At 41.0% G+C, this 9,228-nt stretch overlaps 1 long non-coding RNA gene across 1 annotated transcript; it reads left to right on the top strand.

Annotated features, from left to right (window-relative positions):
* Positions 1 to 299: 299 nt before the first annotated feature.
* LOC133973666 (uncharacterized) lies at positions 300 to 3,173 on the top strand. Its single transcript, XR_009924590.1, has 3 exons — positions 300 to 585; positions 1,358 to 1,409; positions 1,677 to 3,173. It is a non-coding gene; the product is annotated as an uncharacterized LOC133973666 (long non-coding RNA).
* The last annotated feature ends 6,055 nt before the right edge of the window (positions 3,174 to 9,228 follow it).

Genomic DNA, 9,228 nt, shown 5'->3' with positions numbered 1-9,228 from the left:
ACATCTATACAGAAATCGTGACTTAAAATGACAGCGCCCCCTGGTGGCAGCAGGAAATGTATAGCTGACACTCTGATGTATTCCTGCTCATCCAATATGCAAAACCATGTCAAACTTTGTTTAATGGGTCTCAAGACATTGATAATGTAGCCATAAGATTATTGTGACTTTTTATCATGCGGTTTATTAATGGCATGGCTTGAAAGTTCATCAGCTCGTCGGAGAGAGTCCCATTGAATCCCATGTTAAAATGCCCAATTTTAGAGTAGAATTAAACCTGTTTACAGCATTATTCAAACTTTGGTTTTAGTCTCAATCGCTATGTTCTTCCTTCATTAAAACTCTGAGGGGGTGAACTTTTTCGTAACTACCTCTATATCGCTATAATAAGCGATATAGTGGTTTGAAATTTACGTGACGTCACAGTGAGCTGCGCCCTCCCTTCTCCTTACTTTTTCCTGTGTCATTGAACACAACTCGAGACTTTCGAAACCTCCCACTCAGTATCGGATGAATAACACAGTTTGATGTTTTGCTTGTTCTGCTGACGGACACGTTAAAGACGTCTGCGCTCCCGTTTCTGTGGTAAGTCAAGCTCAGTATTTTATTTAGATGTGTAGAAGTGATTCGCAGGGTGTTTTAGTACCATGCATTCGAGCTAACGTCCGTTAGCATGGAGGCTAAATACGAACTCCGATCTGGGGCATTAACTCCTGTTTAATGCGAACGGCACTATTACCGACACACACCGATATGAACCGACATGAGTAGGTCCGCCCAGCAGTGGCATGCGTTAGTTTATGAGGTTAAATCTGAGACAGGAGACTGTGTGTGTCCGGTGAATTAGCTCCATCAGGATATCTATTGCTATAAAATGGTTTCACTCGCCAAGGCATTTGACTTGACAATGTTACACAGTTAGTTATTCTACTGAAACAGACTTACAGTGATCAATTGAAACGTGCGTATTTAAAGTCACATCTGTATTTTAAGAGCAGATGTTTAAAGGGGAATTCAACTTCCAAAGCTCTTTATTCAGAGTATTGTTATGATGTCTTACAGAGAAAGCTAAACGTTCTGCTGCCTGCACTGTTTACATTGTAATCTCAGGCAGATTTCACTGAATTGTTCTGTTAAATATAAATAAATTATAGCCTTGTATCTTTATTAGAACAGACAGTGTAATAGAGAATTTGATGCTGATGTACACTAACTATTTCCTAAGCTGAAATGATTATGATCTGTTTAACTTTGAAGTAATACACTTCCTTTTTTACCATTTAAAGTGTGTTAAGGACTTAACCTGGCACATGTATGACTTTACACATTTGTATATTTATGTTGAAATTTTCTCTAGCATGTCCAGCATGAGACAACTGGAATTCAACCACATTGAACACCGACTTCAGGTACAGACCTCTTTTCATTAATTACAAACAACCATGGCAAAGTACTGCACATAATACATTGTGTATTAAATAATATATGCAATACTTTGAATGTGAAATAACTCCATACTGTACATTCATTGTCATGGTAGTGCACGTTTTAATCCAAAAGCATATTCAAATACACAGTTGAATATCCACAGAAAATAAGATTACACACTTTGTTCATATGTAACTCTTCCTCTACAATAATGACGATCACTTTCATGTTTCCTATCATTTTATTAGGGACAGACGAGCCTGAAGGACACAGCTGTGATGACCATGTTCTGTCTCTTATGGCAAAGCAGAAATATAAAACACTGGGTTCTTATCTAAAGTGTATCAAATCAGATCTCCACCATGTTGCTGCTGAGGACATCAGGTGCTGCAGTTCTTCATCTATGAAGAGAAAAAACGCACTGTTAAAGAATGTTTTGTGTTGTGTATAAAGCACAACAGATTTCTGATAGAACTGTTGTACTGTGGTCTTGGTTTATATCCTCATGGTGAAATGTACATATTTTAAGTCCCTTCTGATAAAAGTGCTGAAAGAAATACAACATTGTACAAATACATAAAATGTCTTTCTACCTCATCAGTACTATTCAAGGTGATAATCTCCCACAGACCTATTGATAACAGTCCAAATCAAGTCTTTCCACTTCTCTCAGTGTGAAAACATAATTCTATAATTAATTTGAGAACTGTTTACAACACTGATGTGTGGAGATTAAAATCATACCTAAACTGTCTAATTCACTGTAAAACTCCATGACATTCGCAGGCCATCTGTAGTTAAGGGAGCAACGCATGGAATGATGTGTAGATTACTAGTTTGATGATGCATGAGGAGAGGCGGTGGTCGAGTGGCAGAAACTTGGACTATGGGCAGAGAAGGTCTCTGGTTCGTCTTTGGTTCGACTCCATGGAGAGACAACAAAAGTCGAAACTGGATTGATCTGTCCAAAAATCCAAGAGTCTCCCTACCCTCTCTAGTGCCCATGAGCAAGGCACCTCACTCCCCCAACATCTGCTCCCCCGAGCGCCGTACATGGTCGCTCACTGCTCTGTGTGTCCTGCACCAGATGGGTAAAAAGCAGCGATTAAATTTCCCTACCTGCATGAGTGTGCCTTTGCATGTCTGTGCATGTGTTTGGGATGAATAAATGGATTTTAATCTTAATCTTTTAATCTTAATCAGTTGTCTTCCAGTTGACCAGCATGAAGCTGCAGATCTCCACCATGTTGCTGCTGGGGACATCAGGAGCTGCATTAATGAGGAGCAGAAGCGTACTGTTATGAATGTTTTGTGTTGTTTATGAAGCACTACTTATTTCAGCTAGAACCGATGTACTAGGGTCTGGGTTTGTATCCTAATGGTTAAATGCACATACTTTAAATCGCTTTTGATAAAACGTGACAAAGAAATACAACATTGTACACATAGATAAAATGTCTTTCTACCTCATCTGTAATATTCAAGGTGATGATCTCCCACAGAGCTGTTGATAACAGTCCACATCAAGTCTCTCCACTTCCCTCAGTGTGAAAACATAATTATATAATTAATTGGAGAAGTGTTTACAACACTGATGTGTGGACATTATAATGTTATCACTACTGTCTAATTCACTCTACAACTCCATGACAGACTAAATAAACAATGTGAAAATAGTAATGGCGGATATACCATCCTGTATCAGAATATTGGTGAAACAGTTACTATCACATGAAACGTAAACGTGTAGCGTATTGATAGTAACTCATTAAAAAAAATAATGTCAAAACCAAAACAAGACTGTCGAGTTATCTTGCTTCAATCTGTTCATTAGACGTGATAAATAAACGGTAACTTTTATAACAATTACATATTACAAAAAACTTGAGGCATGTAAGCATATGATGATAGATAAAGCAATAGGTTATGTTGGATAGTTTCAAGGTTACTTACCTCTAGTTCAGCACCAGCGGCTGGCCAGAAGAAGTGGAGCGATCTTCCTTGCCGCACAGGGCAAACGCAGGCAATGTGGAGACGAGCGCTTGGTCATCGAACGTTCTCTCTTCCCCGACCGCAACAGACTTGAAATTGCCTGTGCTCGGGCCCGTTAGTGCTACAACGTAGCCCTAGTTATTATTATTATTATTAGGGCCCGAGCACCGAATGGTGAGAGGCCCTATTGAATCTGTAAGGATTTTTATTATTATTATTATTATTATTTCCCTTTGGGGGGCTTTTTCAGGGTCTAGACATGCTCAAAAAGTTATGAAACTTTGCAGGAAATTCAAGGTCTGCGGATATTTTAGTATTCTGGAGTAATTGGAATTGGGCGTGGCAAAATGGCTCTACAGCGCCCCCTGGAACCAGCCCCTAGGTTTCCACATAACGGATTTTCATCAAAATCTGGATATAGGTGTATCGTGACCAGTCATGAAAAAAAGTCTCATGGAGCATTATGAAAAACGCAACAGGAAGTCCGCCATTTTGCTTTTAGTGGCCATTTTGGCAATATCCCACATTTTTACTTTTACGTACTTGTCCCAGGGCTTTCATCAGATCAACTTCAAATTCAGATGAGTGTCATCACAACAAGATGGAGATAAAAAATGATTGAGGGATTTTTTTTTTATCACACCGTGTGACCGTGGCATGGCGTTAAAAATTGGTTACACGCCATCAAAACACGGGCATCTGTATCTCGGACATACATGTTCCAATCAAGTCCAAACTAGACATGTAAGACAATAGTCCCCGCCTGATGACATCTATGCATAAATGATGACTTAAAACCGCAGCGCCCCCTGGTGGCAACAGGAAATGTCTTGTTTTTTGCTTGTCTTACACTTGGATGAATTTCTCCTCATCCACTGACCTCAACCATGTCAAACTGTATCAAATGGGTCCCAAGACATTGACAATGAAGACATAAGATTACCGTGACTTTTCGTCAAACGCCATATGAATGGCGTGGCATTAAAGTTCATCAACTCGCCGTGAAACACGAAATTGCTGTAACTTCAGTGTTCATGATTCTATCTCTCTCAAACTACATGTGTGTAACAACAGCCCCCCCCTGAAGATATTCATATGGTTTTAAGAAATGGGCGTGGCAAAAAAACTGACCAGCGCCCCCTATAGGGCAACCCCGGCACTACGATGGCCGACATTTATACAAATCTATCGGGACATGTGTCGTTTCATAACAAACAAAAAAATATCTTGGATAGGTATGCTTGACCAGACAGGGAGGCCGCCATTTTGGATTAAGTGGCCATTTTTTTTCCATATTCCACATTTTTACTTGATGCACTTGTCCCAGGGCTTTCATCAGATTAACTTCAAATTAAGATCAGTGCCATCACAACAAGATGGAGATAAAAAGTGATTAAGAGATTGACCTTTCGTCACACCGTGTGACCGTGGCGTGGCGTCTTGAGTTTGATTAAACGCCATCAAAACACGAGGTTCTGTATCTCGGACATACATTGTCCAATCGAGTCCAAACTAGACATGTAAGACAAGGGTGCCATCCTGATGACATCTACACAGAAATTATGACTTGAAATTACAGCGCCCCCTGGTGGCTACAGGAAGTGTCATGTTTTATACTTTGATGAACTGCTCCTGGCTGATTTACAATATACAGCTCAAATCAGATCAGTCAAGTCATTAGATCATGGTCAGAATTGTGACGTTTCCTCAAACCGTGTAAACATTGATGTGCGGCGAAGGATTTTCCTTCGCCAAAGGACACGATGTTATCATAACTCCACTGTGCATTGTCCTATCACTACAAAACTTCTGTCACATGGTCAGAGTCCAAGCCTGAACAGCTCTATGTGTCAATATTTCCTCAGTGTCATAGCGCCACCTACTGATTCGCCAGGAAACAGGAAGTACTTTGTTAATCCACTCTGCATTATCCAACCGGCTCCAAACTACTGACCTATGATCACAATCCTGAATGGAACAGCTCCATATATGAATATTAGTTCAGGATCATAGCGCCACCTATTGATCAGTGTGAAAATTAAGTTGCGGAAACATTGTCCAATTGACACAAAATTGCTCACGCTACATCAGAGCGCCTACATGAACAGATATATATGTCTGTGCGTAATAATAGTGATGGCGCCACCTACTGGCAAACCTACTGCCGCAGAGCGCAAAACGCATGCAACGTGGAGAAGTGCATGCTCGATCGATGATGTGCGCTTGGTCATCGATCGCTCTCTCCACCGACCGCAACAGGCTTCAACGTGCGGGTGCTCGGGCCCGCAAGTGCTACAACGTAGCCCTAGTTATTAGGGCCCGAGCACCGAATGGTGAGAGGCCCTATTGAATCTGTAAGGATTTTTATTATTATTATTATTATTAGGGCCCGAGCACCGAATGGTGAGAGGCCCTATTGAATCTGTAAGGATTTTTATTATTATTATTATTATTATTATTATTATTATTATTATTTCCCTTTGGGAGGCTTTTTCAGGGTCTAGACATGCTCAAAAAGTTATGAAACTTTGCAGGAAATTCAAGGTCTGCGGATATTTTAGTATTCTGGAGTAATTGGAATTGGGCGTGGCAAAATGGCTCTACAGCGCCCCCTGGAACCAGCCCCTAGGTTTCCACATAACGGATTTTCATCAAAATCTGGATATAGGTGTATCGTGACCAGTCATGAAAAAAAGTCTCATGGAGCATTATGAAAAACGCAACAGGAAGTCCGCCATTTTGCTTTTAGTGGCCATTTTGGCAATATCCCACATTTTTACTTTTACGTACTTGTCCCAGGGCTTTCATCAGATCAACTTCAAATTCAGATGAGTGTCATCACAACAAGATGGAGATAAAAAATGATTGAGGGATTTTTTTTTTATCACACCGTGTGACCGTGGCATGGCGTTAAAAATTGGTTACACGCCATCAAAACACGGGCATCTGTATCTCGGACATACATGTTCCAATCAAGTCCAAACTAGACATGTAAGACAATAGTCCCCGCCTGATGACATCTATGCATAAATGATGACTTAAAACCGCAGCGCCCCCTGGTGGCAACAGGAAATGTCTTGTTTTTTGCTTGTCTTACACTTGGATGAATTTCTCCTCATCCACTGACCTCAACCATGTCAAACTGTATCAAATGGGTCCCAAGACATTGACAATGAAGACATAAGATTACCGTGACTTTTCGTCAAACGCCATATGAATGGCGTGGCATTAAAGTTCATCAACTCGCCGTGAAACACGAAATTGCTGTAACTTCAGTGTTCATGATTCTATCTCTCTCAAACTACATGTGTGTAACAACAGCCCCCCCCTGAAGATATTCATATGGTTTTAAGAAATGGGCGTGGCAAAAAAACTGACCAGCACCCCCTATAGGGCAACCCCGGCACTACGATGGCCGACATTTATACAAATCTATCGGGACATGTGTCGTTTCATAACAAACAAAACAATATCTTGGATAGGTATGCTTGACCAAACAGGGAGGCCGCCATTTTGGATTAAGTGGCCATTTTTTTTCCATATTCCACATTTTTACTTGATGCACTTGTCCCAGGGCTTTCATCAGATTAACTTCAAATTAAGATCAGTGCCATCACAACAAGATGGAGATAAAAAGTGATTAAGAGATTGACCTTTCGTCACACCGTGTGACCGTGGCGTGGCGTCTTGAGTTTGATTAAACGCCATCAAAACACGAGGTTCTGTATCTCGGACATACATTGTCCAATCGAGTCCAAACTAGACATGTAAGACAAGGGTGCCATCCTGATGACATCTACACAGAAATTATGACTTGAAATTACAGCGCCCCCTGGTGGCTACAGGAAGTGACATGTTTTATACTTTGATGAACTGCTCCTGGCTGATTTACAATATACAGCTCAAATCAGATCAGTCAAGTCATTAGATCATGGTCAGAATTGTGACGTTTCCTCAAACCTTGTAAACATTGATGTGCGGCGAAGGATTTTCCTTCGCCAAAGGACACGATGTTATCATAACTCCACTGTGCATTGTCCTATCACTACAAAACTTCTGTCACATGGTCAGAGTCCAAGCCTGAACAGCTCTATGTGTCAATATTTCCTCAGTGTCATAGCGCCACCTACTGATTCGCCAGGAAACAGGAAATACTTTGTTAATCCACTCTGCATTATCCAACCGGCTCCAAACTACTGACCTATGATCACAATACTGATCTGAACAGCTCCACATATAAATATTAGTTCAGGGTCATAGCGCCACCTACTGATCAGTGTGAAAATTAAGTTGTGTTAACATTGTCCAATTGACACAAAATTGCTCACGCTACATCAGAGCGCCTACATGAACAGATATATATGTCTGTGCGTAATAATAGTGATGGCGCCACCTACTGGCAAACCTACTGCCGCAGAGCGCAAAACGCATGCAACGTGGAGAAGTGCATGCTCGATCGATGATGTGCGCTTGGTCATCGATCGCTCTCTCCACCGACCGCAACAGGCTTCAACGTGCGGGTGCTCGGGCCCGCAAGTGCTACAACGTAGCCCTAGTTAGGGCCCGAGCACCGAATGGTGAGAGGCCCTATTGAATCTGTAAGGATTTTTATTATTATTATTATTATTATTATTATTATTATTATTATTATTATTATTATTTCCCTTTGGGGGGCTTTTTCAGGGTCTAGACATGCTCAAAAAGTTATGAAACTTTGCAGGAAATTCAAGGTCTGCGGATATTTTAGTATTCTGGAGTAATTGGAATTGGGCGTGGCAAAATGGCTCTACAGCGCCCCCTGGAACCAGCCCCTAGGTTTCCACATAACGGATTTTCATCAAAATCTGGATATAGGTGTATCGTGACCAGTCATGAAAAAAAGTCTCATGGAGCATTATGAAAAACGCAACAGGAAGTCCGCCATTTTGCTTTTAGTGGCCATTTTGGCAATATCCCACATTTTTACTTTTACGTACTTGTCCCAGGGCTTTCATCAGATCAACTTCAAATTCAGATGAGTGTCATCACAACAAGATGGAGATAAAAAGTGATTGAGGGATTTTTTTTTTATCACACCGTGTGACCGTGGCATGGCGTTAAAAATTGGTTACACGCCATCAAAACACGGGCATCTGTATCTCGGACATACATGTTCCAATCAAGTCCAAACTAGACATGTAAGACAATAGTCCCCGCCTGATGACATCTATGCATAAATGATGACTTAAAACCGCAGCGCCCCCTGGTGGCAACAGGAAATTTCTTGTTTTTTGCTTGTCTTACACTTGGATGAATTTGTCCTCATCCACTGACCTCAACCATGTCAAACTGTATCAAATGGGTCCCAAGACATTGACAATGAAGACATAAGATTACCGTGACTTTTCGTCAAACGCCATATGAATGGCGTGGCATTAAAGTTCATCAACTCGCCGTGAAACACGAAATTGCTGTAACTTCAGTGTTCATGATTCTATCTCTCTCAAACTACATGTGTGTAACAACAGCCCCCCCCTGAAGATATTCATATGGTTTTAAGAAATGGGCGTGGCAAAAAAACTGACCAGCGCCCCCTATAGGGCAACCCCGGCACTACAATGGCCGACATTTATACAAATCTATCGGGACATGTGTCGTTTCATAACAAACAAAAAAATATCTTGGATAGGTATGCTTGACCAAACAGGGAGGCCGCCATTTTGGATTAAGTGGCCATTTTTTTTCCATATTCCACATTTTTACTTGATGCACTTGTCCCAGGGCTTTCATCAGATTAACTTCAAATTAAGATCAGTGCCATCACAACAA

Source organism: Platichthys flesus, chromosome 18, assembly GCF_949316205.1.
Source record: "Platichthys flesus chromosome 18, fPlaFle2.1, whole genome shotgun sequence".
Taxonomy (NCBI): domain Eukaryota; kingdom Metazoa; phylum Chordata; class Actinopteri; order Pleuronectiformes; family Pleuronectidae; genus Platichthys; species Platichthys flesus.
Note: the sequence above shows the minus strand (reverse complement) of the source record. Positions and strands in the feature narration are given on the sequence as shown.